Below are 26,891 nucleotides of genomic sequence, written 5' to 3'. Positions count from 1 at the left end.
ACTCGCTCGAGCATCAGGATGCTTGCGATTGCTCGTTACTCAGCGAATATTTTTTTCAAAATTCAATTTTTATTGAAAGGTTATATAATTTTCAATTACAAAAATACAAAAAAAAAAGAAGAATAAATAGGACAATATCAGCATCAGTATATCATAGAATATAAGTATAACGTCCAATAAAACATCAAGTTATAGGAAGAAAAAGGAGGGAAGGGAAGGGAACATTTTAAGCCATCGGTATTACAATTATGAAGTTACTAAAATCCAATGGAAAACATGCGTATTGCACCCAGGTGCGGACCAACGCGGCGCATAATTCGTACAGAGAAGAAACGGGAGGGTGACATCAGTCTGATGAAAGCCGTTAGGCATCGGATTCAATCCAGTCTCTCCAAGTCTCACAGTATCTATCATAGTCAATGGGGGATTGGGCAATCAAATGTTCCATCCTATTTAGAAGAGCTAGTTCAGAGAACCACTCCTCCAGAGTAGGTGGAGAAGTACTTTTTCAGTGACGAGGAATGATATTGTTAGCAGCCTGTATAAGGTAGCTTATTAAAGATCTTTTGTATTTGGTGAAACTAGTTGGGATCATAAAGAGCAAAAGAGATTCAGGAGAGTCAGACACAGAGAGACTAGTCATTTTTTTAATAGTCTGAATTACCTGAGTCCAAGCACCTCTTATTATGGGACAACTCCACCAAATGTATGTCATCGTCCCCTCTTCCACTCCACATCTCCAGCATCTATCTGATACTGCGAGAAACCACTTATGAAGTAATACGGTAAACCGGTACCATCTGGAGATTGTTATGTTCTGCTACCAAAGCTAAGGAAAGAGAGGAGATCTGTCCCTACTATGAGACTCAGCTGAATCCCTACGATGTAACAGGGAACCTGATCCTGCGATCAGACCTGCTAAAGTCCTAATCTAGTCTGTACGAAGACCTATAGATGTGGGGAGGGAATCCCTACAAGTACTAAGGACTGGGAGGAATATGGGACACCTCCTAACAGAAATAGTAGCAGACAGACGAACAAACAAAATAGATAGAACATAGAGGTCCGTAGACCAAGCAAACTAACAGAGTTAGATACAGAGCACAGGCTAGCTAGAAAGTAGATATACAATGAAGTCCAGCAAAGCCAGAAGGGCGGAGCAGGACTAAATAGGCCAACAAGGTCATGTGACCAGCAAAGGAAAAAAAACCTAACAGCAAGGTTCTAACAGTACCCCCCCTTCTAAGAGGATCCTCCGGATCCCCTAGGACCAGGCTTATCAGGAAATCTCCTGTGAAACGCTCTGATAAGTCTGGACGCGGAAACATCATCTGACCTCACCCAAGAGTTATCCTCGGGTCCGAAACCTTTCCAGGCCACAAGATACTGCAAACTACCTCTATACTGTCTAGAGTCAAGGATGCGAGAAATTTCATATTCCCCGTCCTCCACCACCGGAGGAACAGAGGCAGAGGCGTCACCATCCGACACAACAGCTTTTTTTAACAGAGAGACATGAAAGACCGGATTAATTCTCCAGGAGGTAGGAACCTCCAACCTAACAGCAGATTGGTTGACAACCTGAAGCACCTTAAAGGGCCCTACAAACTTGGGACCCAATTTCTTAGAAGGAATCCTCAACCGCAGATTCCTAGAGGACAACCAAACCATGTCACCAACAGCGAACAAAACCTCCTGTCGTTTCCTATCAAAGTAGTCTTTAGATTTTCTGTTGGCCTCCTGAAGATTACCATGCACATCCGTCCAAACTCTTTCCAAATCACCGGAAAAATTCTCCTCCTCAGGCACGGCAGATCCCAACTTGGAGAACGACCCAAACGACGGATGTCTCCCAGAACAACAAAAAAAAGGCGAACAACCAGCAGAAGAAGATGTATGATTGTTCAGAGCAAATTCGGCAAGTGGCAGAAACTCAGACCACCCCTCTTGATTGTCTGCCACAAAACAACGCAAGAACTGCTCAACATCCTGGTTTTTCCTTTCTGTCTGGCCATTAGATTCAGGATGATATCCGGACGAAAACGACAAATGAATTCCCAACCTGTCACAAAAGGCACGCCAAAAACGAGCCACGAACTGAGGACCCCTATCAGAAACAATGTCAGTAGGAACGCCATGAAGTCTGACAATTTCCTTGACAAAGGCCTTAGCGAGAGTTTTAGCGCAGGGCAGTTTGACGAAGGGAACCAAGTGACACATCTTGCTAAAGCGGTCCACGACCACCCAGATGACAGTAAAACCCTCAGAGGGGGGAAGGTCAGTTATAAAGTCCATAGCCAAATGTGTCCAAGGAGCACTGGGGACCTCCAAAGGACAAAGCAACCCCGCAGCAGGAGTATGTGAGGACTTAGATCTAGCACATATAGTACATTGGCGCACCCACTTAATGACTTCCTTCTGCCATCCAGGCCACCAAAAACTGCGACCCACCAATCTCTTGGTCTCAGAGATTCCGGGATGACCTGCCAACCGAGATTCGTGACACTCAACAAACAAATCTCTCCTAAAGGTCTCAGGCACAAACAACCTCCCATGAGGAGTGTTAGATGGGGCATTCTCCTGAGCTTTAAGAATCTCATCTTCCAAAACGGAGTCTAAAGCAGCTATCACAACACCTTCTTGTAAAATGTTTTCCTCTTTCTCAGCACCGACTATGGGAGAAAAACTGCGAGACAAGGCATCCGCCTTAACATTCTTAGTACCAGGGATGTAAGTAACGGAGAAATTAAACCGCGAGAAAAACAGTGCCCACCTAGCCTGACGGGCATTCAGGCGCTTGGCAGCATCAAGATATATCAGATTTTTATGATCCGTAAGAACCTGAACGGGAAATTCCGCACCTTCCAAGAAGTGGCGCCAGTGTTCAAATGCGAGTTTAATAGCCAATAATTCCCGATTACCAATATCGTAATTCAATTCAGTCTCCGAAAATTTTTTTGAAAAAAAGGCACAGGGATGTAATCCATCCCCGTTATCCTGAGACAATACTGCGCCAACCCCCACAGAGGAAGCATCAACCTCAACCAAAAACGGCCTAGTAACATCAGGCTGCATAAGGATGGGAGCAGAGGTGAACCTCTCCTTGAGATACACAAAAGCTTCAATGGCCTCAGAAGACCACTGAACCGCATCAGCACCTTTCCTGGTGAGATCAGTCAGAGGTTTGACAATACTAGAAAAAATTTTTATGAACTTTCTATAGTAATTGGCGAAACCCAAAAACCTCTGTATCGATTTCAAACCAATAGGTCTAGGCCATTCCTGCACAGCCTGAACCTTAACCGGATCCATCTCAAAACCTTTGCTGGAGATAATGTAGCCCAAAAAACTAATTCTCTGTACAGCGAACTCACATTTCTCCAGCTTAGCAAAAAGCGAATTGTCCATTAATAACTGTAATACCTCACGCACGCTCCGCCAATGAGACTCCAGATCTGGCGAATAAATCAAAATGTCATCCAAATACACAACCACATTTTTACCGATCAAAGGTCTAAGGATGTCATTAATCAGATTCTGAAAAAATGCAGGAGCATTAGTGAGACCAAAAGGCATAACCAGATTCTCAAAATGACCCACAGGAGTGTTAAAAGCAGTCTTCCATTCATCACCCTCCTTCATGCGCAACAGATTGTATGCCCCCTTAAGGTCAATTTTAGAGAACCACTTGGCCCCCAATAACTGGTTAAACAGATCAGGAATCAATGGCAGTGGGTAAGGATTGCGTACCGTAATTTTGTTAATCTCACGAAAATCCAGACAAGGACGTAAACCGCCGTCCTTTTTTTTTACAAAAAAAAATCCAACCGCCACAGGAGACTTAGAGGGCCTAATGTGACCGGCGGCCAAGCTTGTCTGTATGTATACCTCCAAAGCCTTCCTCTCAGGAATAGTAAGGTTAAATAAACGACTCTTAGGAAGAGTCGCTCCAGGGACAAATTCAATAGAGCAATCATAGTCTCTATGGGGAGGCAAAACCTGCGATTCCTTCTCAGAAAAAACTCTCCAAAAATCCTGAATAGGAACAGGCAATTCTCCCCTATCCAAAGCTGCAATACGCCCGTTACAACACTTGTCATAACATTTATGGCTCCAGGATTTAATTTCACTGGTAGACCAATCCAGTACAGGATTGTGAAATTTTAACCAGGGCAAACCCAATATTACTGGAGAAGGCAAGTTATTCAACACTACCAAATCCAATTTCTCATGGTGAACACCATTAATAGTGAGAGGAAATTCACTGACCTTGAGAGTAATATTCTTCAAAGGGGAGCCATCCACAGAAACCACAGCAATGGGGGATGACAAAGGTTCAGGTTTTAAATTGAGTTTTTCCACGAATCCCCCATCAATTACATTCAGTGTAGACCCGCAATCAACAAACACCCGAAATTCCATTAATTTTTCCTGAGCAATCGTGGAAGCAGCTAAAAATATACCCTTGGAATTTAAACAGGCAATACGGGCGTGACTGACCATTTTTTTTTCTTTCTTCATACGAAGCTCACAGCCTTTAATCAAATGACCAGATTTTCCGCAGTAGAAACACAAGCCTTGCGAAAAACGACGGTCTTTTTCTTGAGAGCGAGGTGCCACCGATCCAATCTCCATCGGTTCACCACTGTTAGTACACACATTATCATAACCAGAAACTGACATAGCAGAGGATTTGCTCTCATTAACCCTAGCACGCAGTCTCCTATCCACCCGTATAGCTAATTGCATAGCCTGTTGCAAATCTTCAGGTGTAGGATAAGCAATTAGCAGGTCTTTAACCCTTTCACTGAGCCCAGCAAGAAATAGACTTTTCAGAGCAGAATCGTTCCACCCTGTTTGAGTGGACCAACGACGAAAATGTGTACAATATTTTTCCACATTACCCGATCCTTGTCTTAGACGTCTCAACTCAGTCTCAGCTGATGCGACACGGTCAGGATCATCATATAATAGTCCCAAAGCAGAAAAAAAACTATCCACTGATCTGAAGCATGAATCACTAGGTTGCAAAGAAAAGGCCCACTCCTGAGGCTCTTTGCGCAAAAGTGACATTATGAACCCTACGCGCTGGGATTCATCCCCAGAGGACTTGGGTCTCAAACGAAAATACAATAAGCAAGCATTTTTAAATGAAAAAAATTCTCGGTGTTCACCAAAAAACAAATCCGGCAAACATACCTTAGGCTCCAAGAAATGTGCTCCAGGACAGTTACTCACGTGCTGACGGAGCTCGGCCACCTCCAGAGAGAGTCCCTGCAGGCGATGAACCAAATCCTGAACCGACACCATGATGGAACAGAAAAATCTTTCCTTAGAGAATTTGCTGGCTGGACTTACTGTTATGTTCTGCTACCAAAGCTAAGGAAAGAGAGGAGATCTGTCCCTACTATGAGACTCAGCTGAATCCCTACGATGTAACAGGGAACCTGATCCTGCGATCAGACCTGCTAAAGTCCTAATCTAGTCTGTACGAAGACCTATGGATGTGGGGAGGGAATCCCTACAAGTACTAAGGACTGGGAGGAATATGGGACACCTCCTAACAGAAATAGTAGCAGACAGACGAACAAACAAAATAGATAGAACATAGAGGTCCGTAGACCAAGCAAACTAACAGAGTTAGATACAGAGCACAGGCTAGCTAGAAAGTAGATATACAATGAAGTCCAGCAAAGCCAGAAGGGCGGAGCAGGACTAAATAGGCCAACAAGGTCATGTGACCAGCAAAGGAAAAAAAACCTAACAGCAAGGTTCTAACAGAGATGATCTTAAAGGAGGTCTCTTGAGCTTTGGTTGCAATTGAAGGTTTGTGAGCAAATTGAAAACATTTAGTCCATCGTGAGTCCTCAAAAGATTTGCCCAGTTCTCTTTCCCATGCAGCGCAATAGGGTGGTCTGACAGTTGTAGTATGGGCTATTAGGTGTTTATAGAGCAATGAGATGGAGTGCGAGGGTGGAGACGATGAGAGGCACAGTTTTTCAAAATTTGTAAGATCCCTGTTGAGCCATCTATCTTTTCTAACATGGGAATAGAAATGTTGCAATTTTCTATAGTCTCAGCGAATATTTTTGAATGCTCGCACGCAAGCTCGAGTCCCCGCTCCACATGTTTGGCGCTTGTTAGACAGCCAATAAACATGCGGGGCTTGGCTGCCAGTCACTGTAATGCCGTAGCCATGTTGGTAGTAGCATTACTGTGATTGGCTGGCGGCATAGCATCATCAGGTTTCTAAAAAAGACCCGTGACTTTATGCTCAGCACAGTGTACCAATGGAAACAGGCAGAGTAGGGTGAGGTGCTGCTGAACTAGGGAAAGAGTTTTAGCTGCATATAAGCAGGGATTAAACACCATTTATATTTCTTTCAACTGCAACAACAGCCCTTATTAGGGCTAATTATATTCAATATTAATACTGCTGTTAGCAGCACTTAGGGAGAGATTGTGCCTAAGGGATAGTGTAGGACAGGATGGGGTTAATTGCACATCCTTTCTGCTGCTACCAAAAGCCCATCTCAGGGCTAATAATATTCTTTTTGATATTAATCCTGAAAATTGTTCTGAGCAGGGAAATATTAAAACCATTTATACTGCATTAGTTGTGCATCAAAAGCATACAGCCATTCTTGGTTGGTTGCAATAGCATCGCTATATAGTGCATGCAGTGAAGTCCATATGAGGTGTGCAAATTTTCCTGCGATAGTAACCCTGCAAAGTTTTTTAAGCAGGGAAATATTATACGCCATTTATACTGTATTAGTTGTGTGTCAAAAGCATACAGCCCGACTTGGTTGGGTGCAATAGTATCGCTATATAGCGCAAGCAGTGAAGTCCATCTGAGGTGGGCAAAATTACCTGTGATACCAATCTTGCAAAGTTTTCTCAGCAGAGAAATATTATACGCCATTTAAACTGCGCCAGTTGTGCGTTAAAAGCATACAGCCAGACTTGGTTGCTTAGCAATAGCATCGCTATATTGCTACTGCAATGTAACAAGTACATCTGAGGTGGGCAAATTTCCCTGCGATACCAATCCTGCAAAGTTTTCTCAACAGGGATATATCATACGTAATTTAAAATGGGCAAGGCATGTGGTAAGGGATTGGGAATTGGACATGATGATAATGATGAGTGCAGAGGCTGAGGTCATTGGCAAGGTGAGACTGTGCCTGCTGAGGGAGCACAACAAACACACACATCATGTCAACCTATCTTCTTGTCCCACTTTTAACGGGAGTTGGAACACCACTCTTGAAGTCAGACCAGTGTGAAAAGGTTATTGGTTGGATAGCAGCTAATGCTTCCAGTCAGTTTGTCAGAACCACCCTGTCTTCCACATGGTCCAGTTTCAGTAGCTGTGATTGTGGACCACATAAACCTCACCCTGAACCTCCTTCCTCCCACCATGCCAAATCCCCAGAGAAAAGTGATCCCACACTCGGAAAACCTGTTCACATTTCCATTTATAGATTCTGGCCTCTCGCCCTGCCCTGTCAAGCAGGACATGAAGAGATTGCAGGTAGTAATGCCCATATATTTGACCATCCACAATCAGAAGAAGACGATGGTGGGAATCTGCAATTAATGTCACACCCGACTAGGTGGGCCGAATGCCAGGGTCCAGAAACAGTGTCTGTGGGTGACACCACTGCCTCTTCCCCTGTTCTACGTGCATGCCAATCCTCTGACCATGACTCAGGGGAAGATGCCTCCCACCCTGCACCGGTCATTGCACACTTGCAACCACCGTCAGCAACCATGTCCTTGTCCCAGCGCAGCGTTCAGTTGTCCCTAACCAAGACCGTGGAATGCAAGCCTAAATACGCAGCCACCCACTCACAGGCCACAATACTAAACGGTCACATTTCCAGACTGTTTGCCCTGGAAATGTTGCCATTTAGGCTTGTGGAGATGGAAGCTTTCCGCAACCGGATGGTGATGGCTGTCCCTCGGGACTCGGTCCCCAGCCACCACTATTTCTCCCAGTGTGCTGTTCCCACCTTACACAAGCACATGTCCTATAACATCACCCGTGTCCTGACCAATGTTGTTAGTGGGAAGGTTCAATAACCACGGACACATGGACAAGTGCTTGTTGTTATGATCTGCAACAAGAACTAAGGAAAGATAGGGGAAAGCTGTCCCTACGGTAAGACTAAGCTGAATCCCTACGATGTAGCGAGCTGCCTGTTCCTAGTGAACAGACCCGCCTTCGTCCTCGGCTTGTCTGAACGAAGACCTATAGATATAAGGGAGGGGTCCCTAAAAGAACTAAGGACTGGGACAAAAATGGGACACCTCCTAAACAGAAATTGTTGTAGAACACAAAAGACAAACTGACAAAAAGTACTAGAGGTCCAAGAGGACCAAGCAAACTGACAGAGATAGGCACCGAAGCACCAGGCTAGCAAAACAGACAAACAACACTGAAGTCCAGCAAAGCCAGAAGGGCGGAGCTGGAATATGTAGGCAGATGGTCACGTGACCGCAAAACACAAGATAGAAAAAACTAACAGGAGGGTTCTAATAGTACCCCCTCTTTTATGAGGATCCTCCGGATCCTCCAGGCCCAGGCCTATCCGGAAACCTCCTGTGGAAAGCTTTAACAAGCCTAAGAGCAGAGACATGATCCATCCTTACCCAGGAGTTGTCTTCGGGACCGGAACCCTTCCAGGAGACAAGATACTGTAATCTCCCTCTATGCCATCTAGAATTCAAGATACGCGAAATTTCATATTCGCCGTCTTCCACCACAGGAGGAACTGTGACAGTGACGTCCCTATCAGATACGTCAGCCTTTTTTAACAAGGAAACCTGAAACACAGGATTAATCTTCCAGGAAGTAGGGACATCCAACCTAACAGCAGACTGGTTAACAACCTGAAGCACTTTAAATGGACCGACAAACTTAGGACCCAGTTTTTTAGAGGGAATCCTCAACCGCTGGTTCTTCGAGGACAACCAAACCATGTCACCCACAGTAAACAAAACCTCTTTACGTTTCCTGTCAAAATACTTCTTGGACTTTTTGTTAGCCTCTTGAAGGTTACAACGTACATTAGTCCAAACTCTCTCCAAATCACCGGAAAAATTCTCCTCCTCCGGCACCGCCGACCCCAATTTGGAGAACGAACCAAAAGATGGATGTCTCCCAGTACAACAAAAAAAAGGAGAACACCCAACAGAGGAGGATGTATGATTGTTAAGAGCAAATTCTGTGAGAGGCTGAAACTCCGACCACACCTCTTGATTATCCGCCACAAAACAACGCAAAAACTGCTCAACATCCTGGTTCTTTCTTTCAGTCTGTCCATTAGACTCAGGATGATAACCAGACGAAAATGACAAATGGACTCCTAACCTGTCACAAAAAGCACGTCAAAAGCGAGCCACAAACTGAGGTCCTCTATCAGAAACAATATCCGTGGGAATGCCATGGAGCTTGACAATCTCCTTAACAAACGCCTTAGCGAGTGTCTTGGCGCAGGGCAACTTAATGAATGGAACCAAATGACACATCTTACTAAAACAGTCCACAACCACCCAGATGACAGTAAAACCCTCGGACACAGGAAGATCAGTAATAAAATCCATAGTGAGATGCGTCCAAGGTGCACTAGGAACCTCCAGAGGGCAAAGCAACCCCGCAGCAGGAGTATGTGAAGCCTTTGACCTAGCGCACACAGTACACTGATGCACCCACTTGATGACTGCCTTCTGCCATCCAGGCCACCAAAAACTGTGACTGATCAGTCTCTTAGTCTCCGAAATTCCTTTATGACCTGCTAACAGAGACTCATGACACTACACAAACAAATCTCTCCTAAAGGCTCTAGGCACGAACAACCTCCCATGGGGAGTGTTAGATGGAGCATCATCTTGAGCTTTCAGAATCCCATTCTCCAAAACGGAGTCCAAAGCCACCACCACAACTCCTTTCTCTAAAATGCTCTCCTCCTCCTCGGCACCGACCGTAGGAGAGAAGCTGCAAGATAAAGAATCGGCTTTAACATTCTTAGTACCAGGGATATAGGTAACAGAAAAATGAAACCGAGAAAAAAAAAGTGCCCACCTAGCTTGACGGGCATTCAAGCGCTTGGCAGCATCCACATAGATCAAATTCTTATGATCTGTGAAAACCTGAATAGGAAATCTAGCGCCTTCCAAAAAATGACGCCAATGTTCAAACGCGAGTTTAATAGCCAGCAACTCCCGATTTCCAACATCATAATTCAGTTCGGTTTCCTAAAAATTTTTCGGAAAGAAGGCACAAGGATGTATTCCACCCTTGTTCTCCTGAGACAAAACTGCTCCAACTCCCACCGATGAACCATCGACCTCGACCAAAAAAGGCTTGGTCTCATCAGGCTGCATAAGGATAGGGGCAGAACTGAACCTCTCTTTGAGATACTCAAAAGCTTCAATGGCCTCCGTAGTCCACTGGGCCGTATTCGCACCTTTCCTGGTGAGATCGGTTAGAGGTTTAACAATTACTGAAAAATTCTTAATGAATTTCCTGTAATTGGCAAAACCCCAAAATCTCTGTATAGATTTCAAACCAATAGGCCTAGGCCATTCCTGCACAGCCTGAACCTTCACAGGGTCCATCTCAAAGCCCTCGCTGGAGACAATGTAGCCCAAAAAACTAATTTTCTGCACAGCGAACTCACATTTCTCCAGCTTAGCAAAGAGTGAATTTTCACTCAATAACTGCAAAACTTCACGTACACTCTGCCAATGGGACTCCAGATCTGGTGAATAAACCAAAATGTCATCCAAATACACAACCACATTCTTACCAATCAGAGGTCTCAGGATGTCATTAATAAGGTTCTGAAAAAATGCAGGTGCATTGGTAAGACCAAAAGGCATCACCAGATTCTCAAAATGACCTACCGGAGTGTTAACAGCAGTTTTCCATTCATCACCCTCCTTCACATGTAATAAATTGTATGCCCCCCCGGAGATCAATTTTGGAGAACCACTTGGCTCCCACTAACTGGTTAAACAAGTCAGGAATTAACGGTAATGGGTAGGAATTGCGTACGGTAATCTTATTAATTTCACGAAAATCCAGACATGGACGTAAACCGCCGTCCTTTTTTTTAACAAAGAAGAATCCAACTGCCACTGGTGACTTAGAAGGTGTAATGTGACCAGCAGCCAGGCTAGTCTGTATGTACTCCTCCAAGGCCTTTCTTTCAGGGATAGTCAGATTAAACAAGCGACTTTTGGGAAGAGTATCACCCGGAACAAACTCAATGGCACAATCATAATCCCTATGAGGAGGTAAAACTTGCGACTGCTCCTCCGAAAAAACCCTCCAAAAATCTTGAATAGGTACAGGTAATTCCACTTTTTCCACAGCCGCAATGCGACCATTACAACATTTATCATAGCACTTCGGACTCCAAGACTTAATCACATTAGTAGACCAGTCCAATAAAGGATTGTGCAGTTTTAACAAAGGCAGTCCTAGAACAACTGGAGAGGGTAAATTATCCAAAACAACCAAGTCCAAAATTTCTTGGTGAACTCCATTGATAGTGAGAGGAAATGCAGCAGTCTTGTGAGTAATACATTTCAAAGGAGTGTTATCAATTGCAACCACAGAAATAGGTGATGACAAAGGTTTGGATTTCAATTTAAGGTTTTCCAAAAACCCTTTATCAATCACATTAAGTGTTGAACCACAATCCACAAATACCTGAAATTCAATCAAATCTCCCTGCAGAGTAGTACTCCCAGAAAGAAATACTCCTGCAGAGTGTAAACAAGCTATACGGGCGTAACTGACCTTTTTTTTTTCTTTACTTAAACGACGCTCACAATACTTAATCAAATGGTCACCTTTACCACAATAAAGACACAATCCCTCGGCTAATCTCCGGTCTTTTTCCTGAGAGCGGAGTGACATCCCCCCAACCTCCATCGGTTCCCCACTGTCAGAGCAGATTTTCTGGGGACTAGGACCTGACATTACAGGAGTCTTTACCTCATTGAGCCTGCACCTCAGTCTCCTGTCTATACGAACAGCTAACTGCATAGCTTCCTGCAGAGTCTCAGGTGCAGGGAATGCAATTAGAAAATCCTTAACCCTTTCACTCAGACCAGCAAGAAATAAACATCTCAGCGCCGAATCATTCCACTTAACTTCTGAAGCCCATCTCCTGAAGTGTGTGTGACGCGCCCCTGGGCCTGTGTCGCGCTGCGTTGCGCACGCGGGAGCTTACCCGGAGCCGGATCTGTTGAGGGTTGTAGTCTCGTGGCGGTGACCCGGTCCGTGCCCAGGGAGTCAAACTGAGCGGCGATGTATCAGCGGTAGATGTTGGACGACTACGCCACCCGTTGAGTACAGCTAAGGAGCTGCTGCTGCAGGGCAGACCGCTGAGGCCGGTGGTAGGATTGTGCAGCGTGATAGTATAACCCCCAACGGGAGGGGTATGGCCTCAGGGCAGCCGACGTGGATGATGGGGGTAGCAGGAACCACTCGGAGACGGTACGGTGTAGTTCAGGGTCTTTACTGGTGACAAAGATAGACCCTCCCGGAGTACTGGCTAGCGATTGGGGCCTGGTCAGTCCTTGAGCAGATGGGATCTCCCCTGGCCAGGCGGAGTTGTAGGCCTCCCAAACTAACTGTACTCTTCTGGCTACCTTGCTAGAGGCGGGTATAAGTAGCCCACGTCCCTCAGTGTACCGTGTGGTGCTCACCCGTATGGCCGGTGACTCGGGGCCTTCGGGTTTCTTGGCCAGAGGACCTGGAATCCCCTGCCTGACGGATTCTGCTGCTGGGTAGGAGTTAGTCCCCACAGCCTCGGACTCCGGGTCCGGTAAGAAATCTTCTCAGTCAGGGCGAGCTCTGCAGCTGCCAGCCCCTGACTCCTTGTAACACTGCTCCCACAGAGCTCCTGATGTTCTGTTCCTATATTTGCTTCTTTTCTCTGTCTCTACTTCTTCTCTACTCACTAACCCTGCCTCAGCCCCAGTTTTATATAGGGGAAGTTCTTCCCCTCCCAGGATTGTGCAGGAGGTGTGGCATGCATAGGATTCCTGACCAAGAGACCTCCCACCTGCTCTCAGACGTAATATCTCTATCACTGTGGCAACCAGACCCCTGGGGTGTCACATGTGCAATAATTTTCAACATCATCAGACCCCTGATTCAAACATCTAAGTTCTGATTCAGCAGATGAGATTCGATCAGGATCGTCATATAATAGCCCCATAGCAGAAAAAAATTCTTCAACAGAACTTAAACATGGATCATTGGGCTGGAAAGAAAAGGCCCAACCGTGTGGTTCTTTGCGCAAAAGTGACATAATAAAACCAATGCGCTGTGATTCATTCCCAGGGGATCTTGGTCTCAAATGAAAATATAACAAACAAGCATTTTTAAAGGAAAAAAAATCTTGCTGTTTACCCTAAAAAACATCAGGCAATCCTACCTTCGGTTCCACAAAATGCGCTCCAGGACAGCTACTCACGTGTTGCTGAAGCTCGGTCACCTCCAGAGACAATCCCTGCAGGCGTTGAGCTAACTCCTGGACAGAAACCATGCTGATCCCCGAATTTCTTTCCTTTTAGTTTTTTTTGGGCTGGACTTACTGTTATGATCTGCAACAAGAACTAAGGAAAGATAGGGGAAAGCTGTCCCTACAGTAAGACTAAGCTGAATCCCTACGATGTAACGGGCTCCCTGTTCCTAGTGAACAGACCCGCCTTCGTCCTCTGCTAGTCTGAACGAAGACCTATAGATATAAGGGAGGGGTCCCTAAAAGAACTAAGGACTGGGATAAAAATGGGACATCTCCTAAACAGAAATTGTTGTAGAACACAAAAGACAAACTGACAAAAAGTACTAGAGGTCCAAGAGGACCAAGCAAACTGACAGAAATAGGCACCGAAGCACCAGGCTAGCAAAACAGACAAACAACACTGAAGTCCAGCAAAGCCAGAAGGGTGGAGCTGGAATATATAGGCAGATGGTCACGTGACCGCAAAACACAAGATAGAAAAAACTAACAGGAGGGTTCTAACACTTGTGGCCAGAATACGTGCTACTGACAATGAGAATTGCGGGCCCTCGTTCAATCAGGGTTGCCTCCACCTTCTGCAGCAGTTCCTGCACCTCCTCCTCCAAACCCTCCATCTCCGAAACGTCAAGATCAGTCACAAGCTGGAAGCCCTGCAGCACTGCCTTAGCCAAGTGGCAACAGGCTCTGCTGAAGCTAATCTGCTTAGGTGACAAACCGCACACCATCGCAGAGTTGTGTAAAGGTCTAACAGACCAGACTGATCTGTGGCTCTCGCCCCTGAACCTACAACCAGTCATGGTCTTGTGCAACAATGGCTGTAACTTGGTGGCGGCTCTGAAGCTTGGTAACCTCGCACATGTACCATTCCTGGCCCACGTGCTCAACTTAGTGGTTCAGCGGCTTCTCAACAGCTCCATAGATCTGCCTTAGCTTCTTGAGAAAGTATACCACGTTTGTGCCCATTTCCACAAGTCAGCTACAGCTGCTGCCACCTTAGCAGTGCTGCATTTGCAACTTCCAACTCACCAACTGGTGTGCGATGTCACCACTCTTTGAAACTCAACATTACATATGTTGGCAAGGCTTTGTGAGCAGCAGAGGGCAGTAGTTGAATACCAGCTAGAACATGCCCGTCGGTATTCCGGTCAGCCTCCGTACATGAGAACTGATGAGTGGGCATGGATATCTGACATCTGTGCAATTCTTCAAAACTTTGAGGACTCGACCAAGATAGTGAGCGGCGGTGATGCCATAATCATCGTAACCATCCAGTTTCTCTGACTACTGAAACGCTCGCTGCTCACAATTAAAGAAGAGGCTTTGGAGGCGGAGCAGGTTGAGATGGAGCAAGAAACTATAGAGGGTGATTCTACACAGCCCAGCCTCATCTCATCTTCTCAACGCGGATAGGGTGATAATGAGGAGGAGGAGGAACAGGAGCGGGTTTGTTGCGCTACAGATGGTACTACCCACACCACCTTCATCCCGTCTGTTCAGCGTGGATGGCCTGAAGATGAGGAGGAGAGGGAGTGGAGGTGGAGGATGAGGAGGAGAAGATGGACAGTCGTCCTCATGGTGGGGACAGGGAAGTCTTGACTGTTGGCAGTCTGGTACACATGGCTGAGTTTATGTTCCGTTGCCTTTACCGTGACCCCCGCGTTGTAAGCATTTTGGCCAACACTAATTACTGGTTGGTCACCCTTCTAGACCCACATTACAAGGAGAACTTTCCATCTCTCCTTCCTGTGGCGGACAGGTCTAATAAAATGTTGCTGTACCAGAAGGCCCTAGTTGAAGATTTATTAAAAAAATTCTCAACTAACAACCCTGGCGGCATAGATCACAGTTGTTTGGACAACCAAGGAGTAGAGACGAGGGAGACACATACCAGATGAATCAGGGGCAGGGAAACACTATCAAAGGTCTGGTACAGTTTTCTCAGACCGTCCCAGCGCCCTGACCCTGATGCGCGGGGTTACTCTGACCATTGGTGAGACACATATTTGTCTGGAGGGCCTTATTCTTTTTTGCTTTGTGTCTAGTATTGACCAGCATCAAGCTGTTTTAATAAGGTTCTAATAAAGAGACATTGTTTTATCTTTTGCTAAATAAAATTCAATATTGAGTACTACCTCTTTTGCTACATATTTTTTCTACATTTGGGATGGCTGGATTCCTGTCAATGGGTATTGACACCAACACTTGCATCACAGAGGCCGGGAGGTCTTCTCTGACCGTACTTTTGTACAAAAACGATATACCCCTTCCTTTGGCACAGCCTTTAAGGAGCTCACCAAGGTATATAGGGATCAAATCACGTCGTGGTGGGAGGTGCAAAGCTTGGACAATTATATTAGATCAGGAATTGTCCCACGTCATCTTAGAATTCCTCTCTCACCAGGATACACCTATAAAAACCCTGTTCTAGTAGCTAAGTGGGATTATAGATCTGTATGGTCCGAGTGGTATATGACATTGCCTAACCACTATCCATTATCATACTCTAATAACTATTTGGTATTATTACGCATTTAGTGCGTCGGTCTATGTGTACTTTCTTCTATAATTTGTGGTAGTGTATGTGTCACATGACTTTCACATTGCACGAGTCTTCATGACCATTGGTGAGACACATATTTGTCTGGAGGGCCTTATTCTGATAGGGGTTCCACCACATTACACCAATTGGGTTAGTCAGGTCAAGTCTCAAATAGGCTGACCTAACATTTGTGATTATTTCTGTCATCAGTACACTATGTGTGTCCTTTTTTTGCTTTGTGTCTAGTATTGACCAGCATCAAGCTGTTTTAATAAGGTTATAATAAAGAGACATTGTTTTATCCTCCACGACTTCTCTTCAAAGGGGTATTGGAGTGCCTCCTTCTAATTTTTTGGGCATCCCTTGCACTTAAAGCATATGCTTTATCAGTCTAGGAGGCCCACTTCTTACTAATGGGAAAAAAAAGCTATTCTGAGGCTCCACTTTCTAGTTGAGGGAACATTTTTGGAAACCAAAAGAGCCGGTGGGTTCTATTAGTATGTGATCTAGTGATGTGGTTGTCACATAGTGAGTTCTCAAACAGCATACAGGATTTCACAGCCAGGACAGGAGAGTCTGTACAGTAAGTACAGAAAATCCTGGTCTCCTCCATATCACGCTGAGTATATGCGAAATGCTCCATTATATTCCGCAGCAGGGTTGATGAAATAACAGTCCTTGATGCTGCTACGTTAAACTAATAGCTTCTCTTATCTGAAATTTGTGTAGGGTGAACTGTCTCAGTAGGAATAGCGTATTACAGGCATCTCGTCACAGATTATTGCCTTATAGTCCTTGCTGCTGCAACCTAACAACAACAAAAATATCAAGGTAACATCTATTATATTCCCTATTAATACAGCTGTTAACTATGTTTAGTGTAGAGATGGGTGCTAGATATAATCTGCAGAAAATTAGTTTTCATTCAGGTCACACACATCTCTTCCACAATCCATAACTTGATTGTTTTTTCCATAAACTAATTGACAGATGTGTTTTTTACAGTGATCTGTACTCAGAAATTTATCAAAGCAGGCAGGGTTGCTTGCGTTCCTCCAGAGTTTGATTCTGCCACGTACAAGAAAAAATCTTTTCAGGTGCGATTCAATATTATATATAATATATCTGCAATATTACCGCTCTTATCTGCAATTCGTGTAGTGTAAGCTGTCGCAGTAGGGATAGCATATTACAGGCATCTAGTCAGGGATTAGTGCCTTATAAATTATAATCCTTGCTGCTGCAACCTAAAAAAAAATCAAGGTAACTTCTATTATATTCCCTATTAATACCTCTGTTAACTGCATTTAGTATAGGGATAGGTGCTAGGTATCATCTGTTGGAAATGAGTGTTCATTTTGGTCACATACATCTCTTCCACAGTCCATAACTTGATTGCTTTTTTTCCATACATTGACAGAATCATGTTTTTTATGGTGATCTTTGTAACATACCTGGCGGCGTCCTTGCATGGTGGTCCATCTCCCACTGTGCAAGAGCGCGCACTTGATCTCCAGTCCAGAATGTCTCTCTGGCTTCCCTCCGTGCTGTCTGTTTGTGTCTGTTTCTGCTGCTTAAGGGCGGCGCCCGATCACTTCCTGCTTTTTGTACCTGCTGTGGGTCACACCCCTTGTGCGTCCTCAGCCTATTGCTGTCTGTCACCTGGTATATAGCTCAGCTGCTCCCATCTATTCCTGCCTGAGCATAGTGTTTCATTCAGTGTGTGCTTGCACTCTGAAGGTGCCAGGTCCCGTTCTGTGTTCTCTTGTCTGCCTATCCTGGAGACTGTATTTCCAGGCCTGTCTGAACACGCTCCTAGCCTGTTCCTCCTGCCTTCTAGGGGCTAATTACCTAGACCTGCTCCTGTATCTTGTCTGTCCTGTCTGAACACGCTCCTAGCCTGTTCCTCCTGCCTTCTAGGGGCTGATTACCTAGACCCGCTCCTGTATCTTGTCTGTCCTGTCTGAACACGCTCCTTGCCTGTTCGTCCCGCCTCTCTGGGGGCTGTATTCCCAGACCCGCTCCTGTATCCCGCTGCAGTGTCGGTCTCCTCCGTACACTCAGTTCCAGTCTGAACTCTCTCCTATCCTTTACCTGTTTTGCCTCTATGTCCGTTCCCTTCCTTTTTCTGCAGAGTCTGAACTCATACCTAACTCCTGCTTGTTGTCTCTGTACTCCCGTTTGTGAGTTTGTGGTCCACTCGCTACTTCTCTGCTAGTACCCTGTGGGTGTCTGGCTCTGCCTTTCCCTTCCTGTCTGTTCCGTGTGAACAGAGCCCTGTCCCCCCTACTCAGCCTAGCCTGCTCTGACTCCTTTGCTCACCGCTCCGGCGGTTCTAGCCTGCTCTGACTCCTTTGCTCACCGCTCCGGCGGTTCTAGCCTGCTCTGACTCCTTTGCTCACCGCTCCGGCGGTTCTAGTCTGCTCTGTCTCCTTTGCTTACCGCTCCGGCGGTTCTAGCCTGCTCTGACTCCTTGCTCACTGCTCCGCAGCCTTGCTCCGCTCTGACCCTTTTGCTCACTGCTCCGGCAGCCTTGCTCCGCTCTGACCCTTTTGCTCACTGCTCCGGCAGTCCTGTCCTGCCCTGCTTCTGCCCGCTGCTCCGGCAGTCCTGTCCTGCCCTGCTTCTGCCCGCTGCTCCGGCAGTCCTGTCCTGCCCTGCTTCTGCCCGCTGCTCTGGCAGTCCTGTCCTGCCCTGCTTCTGCCCGCTGCTCCGGCAGTCCTGTCCTGCCCTGCTTCTGCCCGCTGCTCCGGCAGTCCTGTCCTGCCCTGCTTCTGCCCGCTGCTCCGGCAGTCCTGTCCTGCCCTGCTTCTGCCCGCTGCTCCGGCAGTCCTGTCCTGCCCTGCTTGTGCTCGCTGCTCCTGCAGCCCCGTCCTGCTCTGTTCTTGCCCACCGCTTCGGGCGTTCCCTCTCTGCTGTGGTTGTCTACTGCATCTGCGGTTCTGTGACCCAGTCTGTACTGGGTCTTAACCTTTCTGTGCTCCAGCCCGTCCTTTCGGCCAGTACCTCCCTGCCTGCATACTCGCCTGTATCCACCCATCTGCATACCTGCCGTGTTTGCTTACATCCACCAGTCTGTGCCAGCCTAACCTGCCTGTTCCTGAGTCCCAGTGTGTACTGGGTCCTATCCCGCCTGTGTTCCTACCTGCTAGTGCCTCCCTGTCTGCACTCTAGCTGCGCTTGTCTTTACCCGCCTGCCTGCATACCAGTTGTGCCTGCCTATACCCTCCAGTCTGTGCGCCAGCCTAACCAGCCTGTTCCAGTAATCCCTGTGTGGGTCAACCCCCGTGTCCGGAGTTTGACCTGGAGTAGCACCTGGTCCCTCTGCCCGGTTTCTCCCTGGTGCACTGGCGTCGTATGCCGTCGTGCCATCTTGGTCGGATCGGCCAGATACTTAGTCACGCCCCTCCAGGCACTCTCCGGTTCATGGTCCAGTGGAACCACAACACCCGCACACGCAAGTCAGTCCGGGCGTGTGCATAACAATCTTTACTCAGAAATGTATCAAAGCATGCAAAATTAACTGATTTAATGTGTGCATTCGCAGTTTCTCTGTACCATCTGTATGTAAGAGGTAATGGTGAGAGACTTCACGCTACTGGAGCTGGAATTAACACTTCTGAACTCTCCAGTGCTTTGTTTCCATCCATTATCCTGTTGGAAAACCCAGGACCTAGGATGCAAACCCAGCTTTCTGACACTGGGCGCTACATTGTGACCCTAAATCCTTTGGGAATCTTCACATTTCATGATGCCTCGCACACAGTTAAGACACCCAGTGCCATAGGCAGCAACAAAATATCTTTGAACCTCCACCATATTTGACTGTAAGTACTGTATTCTTTTATTTGTAGGTCTCATTCCATTTTTAGTAAACAGTAGAATGATGTGCTTTACCAAAAAGCTCTATCTTGGTCTCATCTTGGTCAAGATGCCTGCTGGCCCTCTAAAAATAGTGGGGGCCGCCTGTTGGCCCTCTATAAATTGTGAGGGCCGCCGCTGGTCCTCCAAGTTTCAAACTTTACAGTATTAATATGAAAAAGAAAATTTGCCCACCTCAGATGGATAAATTATATTGCAGTAGCAATATATGGCTATGCAAAGCATAGCCAGCAGCTGGCCCTCCAAAAATGCTTAGTGAGGGCTGGCTGCTAGCCCTATAAAACTACTGAGTGAGGACCAGGTGCAGGCCCTCTAAAATTAGAGTGAGGGCCGTCTGATGGCTTTCTGACAATATTTAAATAGGATGTATGTCACTCTGTATAAAAATATGGTGCCAGGAGAGGATACCACTTCCATATACTCAGTGTAGAAAAAATCCGGCACTCATAGAGTTGCAGAAAAAAATCAGTTTTCCCACTCATCCTATGGTCGTTGAACCCATATTCCTCACAGTGCTGTGACATGTAGTGAACCATATGCAATCTGTCTGAAGAAGGTTCTTTAGACCAAAATGTCACTGTTTTTGGATTGCTTTTCTAATAAATCTGATTTTTTTCTGCAAGTGCCAGATTTTTTCTCCTCTGACAATAGTGAGGGCCACCTTCTGGCCCTCCAAATTTCAAACTTTACAGTATTAATATAAATATAAGAACATTTGCCCACCTCAGATGGATAAATTATATTGCCGTAGCACTATACGGCTATGCAAAGCAGAGCCAGCTGCTGGCCTTCCAGAAATGCTTAGTGAGGGCTAGCTGGTAGCCCGCTAAAACTGTTGAGTGAGGGCCGGCTGCTGGTCCTTTAAAATTAGAGTGAGGGCCACCTGATGGCCCTCTGACAATAATGAGGGCCACCTTCTGGCCCTCTATCAATAGTGAGGGCCGACTGCTGGCCCTCTAACAATACTAAAGGCCGCCTGACAACCCTCGACAAATAGTGAGGGCCGTCTGATGGCCCTGAAAAAAAAACTTTGTGACGTTCAGAGTCCCTCCTTCATAAATTAAACAGGATGTATCTGATCATGTCTCACACACCACATGACCAGAAAAGGTAGTAAAATGTTAAAATTGCATTTCCTGGTGAATGTTTTTTTTCACCATTGAAAGCAACGCGAACATACCAAAACACAGCAAAAACACTACGTGTGAACATAGCCCAAGGTGCCAAAGGAGCATTTTTGTTTTCTATTATTTATTTTGCCTTATATACAAGTCATTATCCTGGAAAGAATATTTCTTAACAATTTTTCCAGTAAAATCCATTTTATCTTCGGTTTTGCATGTTTTATTGTCAGTCCGTAAAAGTGACGTAATACTCTGATAACATTGTTCCCATCAGCATCCTGGTATACAGAGATACTTCCAGAGGTCTTCCCCATGCTGTTCCCATTCCCAAGCCATTTCAGAGCTGTTTCCATCGATTTGAGCAATTTTTAGACCCCTCCAGACTTCCATGGGGGCCGCTGGAAAAATCCTCCAGTTTCCCATTGACTTCCATTATACTTGGTACTCGGGTCGAGCACCCCAGCATTATGATTTGCTTAACTTGAGTAACGAGCACCCGAGCATTTTAGTGCTCACTCATCTCTAATGGAGAGCAATTATCTATTTTTTAAAGCATTCTTACTTTGCAGAATTTTTTCGACACTTGCCTAAAACTTTTGCATAGTACTGTAAATAACACAGAGGAGATACCCAAGTTATAACAGCATGTTCCATATCACTATATACAAGAAGAAGTAAAGCATACCAACTGCATATATTATTATACACCTGAGGATGGATATACCAGCATGGTGATTAGATGATTAGCGATTGTCCTCAGGAGCCGGTAACGTAAGGTCTCTGAATCCTGCTCTGAACTGTGGCCCGAGTGACGGCTTTACCTTTACACATTCGCCCCATTGACGTTAATTATTCTTGAAGGCGATGCCCCTGGTTCACCAAGAGAGGCCAGATGGGTGAGGAATTAATGAACATCAGTTCGTCGGGGTTTCTCTGGATGTCACTTAAACACAGAAATTACAGCAATGGTCCAGCTGGAAAGAGGCTAAAGGTTCAGAGGAATAAAGTAAAATAGTAAATCATTGTAATTTTTTTTAAAAAAAGTGCACATAGTATAATACAGCATATAAATTCTAAGTATCAATAAAACAAATTAAAGGGGGTGTCTGCTTAGGGCAACACCTTATTATGAGAAGGGTTTTTAAATGTTAAATTGATCACAGCCAGTGATCAAAAAGTGTTTTTGTGCAGCTCCACCACCAAGGAAATTAAGTATTACACAATACTGGCATCCACTTCCACTTTAATGTTCATGATTCAGTATTTGGTCAATATTTTACATCAGTATTTGGAAGCCAAAATCAAAAGTGGAATAGTTAGAGGAAAAGTATAATAGAAACACGTTACCACTTCTGCATTCTTCACCCACTCCTGGTTTTGGCCTACAGATACTGATGTAAAATACTGACCAAATACTGAATGTGTTAACGTGGCCTAAAGGTGAGTTACAGGTATCGGATTTGTTGCAGATAATTTCTGCCGCAAATTCAGAAGAATCAGAAGATTTTCTCAGAGGCTTGTTGATTAGTGGCTGGGATTTCGCTTAGGGCCACATTCACACCTTCAGTATTTGATCAGTATTTATAAGCCAAAATCAGGAGTGGAATAATCAGAGGAAAAGTATAATAGAAACACGTCACCATTTCTGCATTCTTCACCCTTCCTGGTTTTGGCTTACAAATACTGATGTAAAATACTGATCAAATACTGAATGTGTGAATTTGGCCTAAGACCATGTTCACATATAATGTGTGCTGTGTTTTTTTCTGCTGCTTTTTATCTGTATGTTTTCTGCTGGTATCCAAACAAAAATACACAATAGCAATATTCTATGATTATTGCGTTTTTGCTGTGTTTTTTATGGATTTTTCCCAGTTTTGGTGCAAATTTGAAGCAACATTTTTAATGCATTTATTTAGCGTTGATTCTGCACTCAAAACGCAACTGTGGTTTTTTTTTTGGTGCATTTTTCCCTACAGAAGACTGTAGGGAAAAATGCATCAAAAAATGCACAAATTAACAGCATCTTTAAACGCTCAGAGGGCAGGCGTTGTCATGAAATCACATCCATTTGGCTTGGACAGTTTTTCTGCACAAAAAAGTGCAGGGGAAAAAAGATCACAATATTTATGGTACGTGGGAACATGACACAAAATAAAAACTTATTTTAACTCAAAGCTGGTCCCCCACAGGGACCCAAGAGGTAAGGGGTCACTTCTACCTCCAAAGCAGGTGGAATTGTGCATTATGATGAGCTATTGTCCCATATGTTGCTCTTGCACAGGGGCCCTTTTCTGTCTGCCATTGGAGCAAAGGAATGCAGTCTGTGTGAGAAAGTAAAAATTTGGTGAGAAGTCTGTGTGAGAAAGAGAGGGTGGGGGGGGTGTAACGAAGGGCCGAGAAAGGAAGAATAGGGGAGCAGTCTGTGTTAGAAAGGAGTTGGCTGGAGCATTCGGTGTAAGAAAAATGGGGGTACTGGAGGACATTCTGTTTTACAAGGGGATTATAAGGGAGCAGTCAGTGTGAGTGAAGGGGGGATGGGGAACAATCTTTTGGTCTGTGCTCTAGAGTGTTTGGTTTGCGGTCTGAATTTATTTTTTTGCTTCTACTTTTATTTCCAGCAACAAATATATTTGACGTACAGTATTGGTCAGGATTTGGTTGCTCTCTCGGTACAGCAGGGGGGACATCTGGGGAAGCAGCAGACGTGATATGGTTGTAGCAGAAGAATGGCAGTATTGAAGGACAGCGGAGTTGTGTTCCTACGGAGAACTGAGGGGCAAAAGATGTCTGGGAATTAAACTGTGCAGTCGTCAGAAAACATTGTTATATCGGTGTGGGGCAGATGGAGAAGAAGAGACAAACGAACGTCTACAATCATCTCTGATGTCACTGAATGTAGATACTGATCTACCATGGAAGATGATCTATTTACTTTCTTGTCAATTTAAAAAGTTGAACTAGTAATTTTTTTCTGTGTATTGATGAATACTTGTATTTTTTTACATAATCTTGTACTAAAATTTTCCTTTGTCTTCTGAAAAACAATTCCATAAAAAAGTGCTGATTTTCCATTACATTAATAAGGAATATATTGACAAAAGACATAAAAATAAGATTTTTTTTAACAAAAATGTTACAGCCGAACCCATGTTTGTCCAAGTATTATTGCCCATTTGGTATTATTTGAGAGTTAGACTCCTGCACAACGCCTTTTTGTTTGTTTCCTTCAGTTTAAATTGCAATTATTTTTCCAGGCATCTTTATCCAATTCAATGTTCTCATTGGACGTGAGTCAAGCATCTTCATGTTTACTCGGCACGATAGCATCGCTCAATGACGCCATCATTCAAGTTCCAAGCTTTCTAAACACAACATCCAAATATGTGATAGTATATTTGTAGACACAGACTCACTAACTCAAAGACTGTAAAATATAAAATTGTCTGGTAAGGACAAAGGTTAAAATTGACGATGTAACAGAGAACACTTTATACCTTTATCTCCATAGGGAGTAGTATTACAGTGGATCAATTTCTTTACATAAGAGGTAGATATATAAAAGTTATATTCTTACTGTATGGAAAAGTATTATAGTAGTTATATTCTTGTACATAGGAGCAGTATTATAGTAGTTATATTCTTGTACATAGGGGCAGTATTATAGTAGTTATATTCTTGTACATAGGGGTAGTATTATAGTAGCTATGCTCTTGTACATAGGAGCAGTATTATAGTAGTTATATTCTTGTACATAGGGGCAGTATTATAGTAGTTATATTGTTGTACATAGGGGCAGTATTATAGTAGTTATATTCTTGTACATAGGAGCAGTTTTATAGTAGTTATATTCTTGTACATAGGGGGCAGTATTATAGTAGTTATATTCTTGTACATAGGAGCAGTATTATAGTAGTTATATTCTTGTACATAGGGGCAGTATTATAGTAGTTATATTCTTGTACATAGGGGTAGTATTATAGTAGCTATGCTCTTGTACATAGGAGCAGTATTATAGTAGTTATATTCTTGTACATAGGAGCAGTATTATAGTAGTTATATTGTTGTACATAGGGGCAGTATTATAGTAGTTATATTCTTGTACATAGGAGCAGTTTTATAGTAGTTATATTCTTGTACATAGGGGGCAGTATTATAGTAGTTATATTCTTGTACATAGGAGCAGTATTATAGTAGTTATAGTCTTGTACATAGCAGCAGTATTATAGTAGTTATATTCTTGTACATAGGGGGCAGTATTATAGTAGTTATATTCTTGTACATAGGGGCAGTATTATAGTAGCTATATTCTTGTACATAGGGGGCAGTATTATAGTAGCTATATTCTTGTACATAGGGGGCAGTATTATAGTAGTTATATTCTTGTACATAGGGAGCAGTATTATAGTGGTTATATTCTTGTACATAGGAGCAGTATTATAGTAGTTATATTCTTGTACATAGGTGCAGTATTATAGTAGTTATATTCTTGTACATGGACCAGTATTACAGTAGTTATATTCTTGTACATAGGAGAAGTTTTATAGTAGTTATATTCCTAGTAGATAGGAGCAATATTATAGCAATTATATTTTTGCCCATGAGCAACAAGTTTTTTGAAAAACAATAATTATTGCATAACGTGTAAAAGACTTCCACATTGCTTTTAGGCTAGAGGCAAGCAGCTATCCTCATTAAATTGTTACTGTTACTGGCACAAGTGAATAAAATACACTTTGATATATTCCTTATCAGATATGTACTTTTTTGTCTCAATATTTTTATTAAGGGAAATTTTACATAATGGGGAATAAAAACAAAACGGGGATAAAATACATAGGAATAATGAAGAAAAAGATAAGTACTTTTTTGAGACACTTCTTATCCTCACTCTGTTTCCTAGACTTACTATTCAATCCAAAAAGGAGGACAAATTTGTCTTGATGAAAGCAATATAGACTGCCAACACAGTGGCTTATTAAGTTATACCTACTAGTATGCTTTATAAAGAGGGAAGGAGGAATGAGGAGCAGAGTGAGAATCAGAGGAAGTTAGTTATCATGCTGAGGTTAGTGATTTAGCTTATCCCACAGCTGGATTCACTGCTACAATGCTCAGTACTGCTGCTGCTGCTGCTGTTTCAATTACATAGAGACAGAAGAGCAGGAATCCGTCATGTCTGAGTGTGCAGTGTATGGGAGACATCATAGGAGCGAGTTCTAGAAATGAGAGGTAGTGATTGCAAAGGGGAAACTGATGAGAAATGCAGTATACAAATCATATAATGGCCAGAAATAGAGTTATTCCTCTTGCACACACATGGGATAGCTCTATACTGCTGCATTGCATTGTGAGAGTTGTGGTGTTTTGTTTGTGGATGCATCAGACTCTACTACATCTGTGGTGCATACAATATGCTGCGTACAGGTGCTGAACCAGCAGGGAGCTCAGCATCAGAATTGGGAATGATGTGATTACATGGAGAGATGATTTCCATTACAGTAAATAATTATTTTTTACATAAAAGCAATTAAATCACTACTGAGGAACAAATGTTAATCTGAAAACTCATCCAAACTGCTACTCTGGTAAATGACAGGAAACTTTTTGCTCATGTCATGGCACTGAAAATAAAATCAAAATAAATTTATATTTGGTGGAGAAAGGTTGGCCTTGATGGACATAAGTCTTTTTTTAACTTATGGAATTATTTTAAATTAACTCATCTTTTGAAGTAACTTTTTAAAGTTTACGCATAAAGTAAGAAAAATAGGTCACCCCTTCCTAGTGAAT

At 44.0% G+C, this 26,891-nt stretch overlaps 1 long non-coding RNA gene across 1 annotated transcript in view; it reads left to right on the top strand.

Annotated features, from left to right (window-relative positions):
• The window catches only part of LOC141153522 (uncharacterized), a 177,410-nt gene extending 151,027 nt beyond the window's left edge, over positions 1-26,383 (top strand). Inside the window, exon 3 of the long non-coding RNA XR_012247316.1 lies at positions 23,720-26,383. This is a non-coding gene — a long non-coding RNA (uncharacterized lncRNA). The remainder of the gene's footprint in view (positions 1-23,719) is intronic.
• The last annotated feature ends 508 nt before the right edge of the window (positions 26,384-26,891 follow it).

The sequence above is a fragment of the Phyllobates terribilis genome, unplaced genomic scaffold (assembly GCF_046119375.1).
Source record: "Phyllobates terribilis strain yellow unplaced genomic scaffold, ASM4611937v1 Scaffold_7__3_contigs__length_470593459, whole genome shotgun sequence".
Lineage (NCBI taxonomy): Eukaryota > Metazoa > Chordata > Amphibia > Anura > Dendrobatidae > Phyllobates > Phyllobates terribilis.
This window is presented reverse-complemented; position numbering and strand designations above follow the sequence as displayed.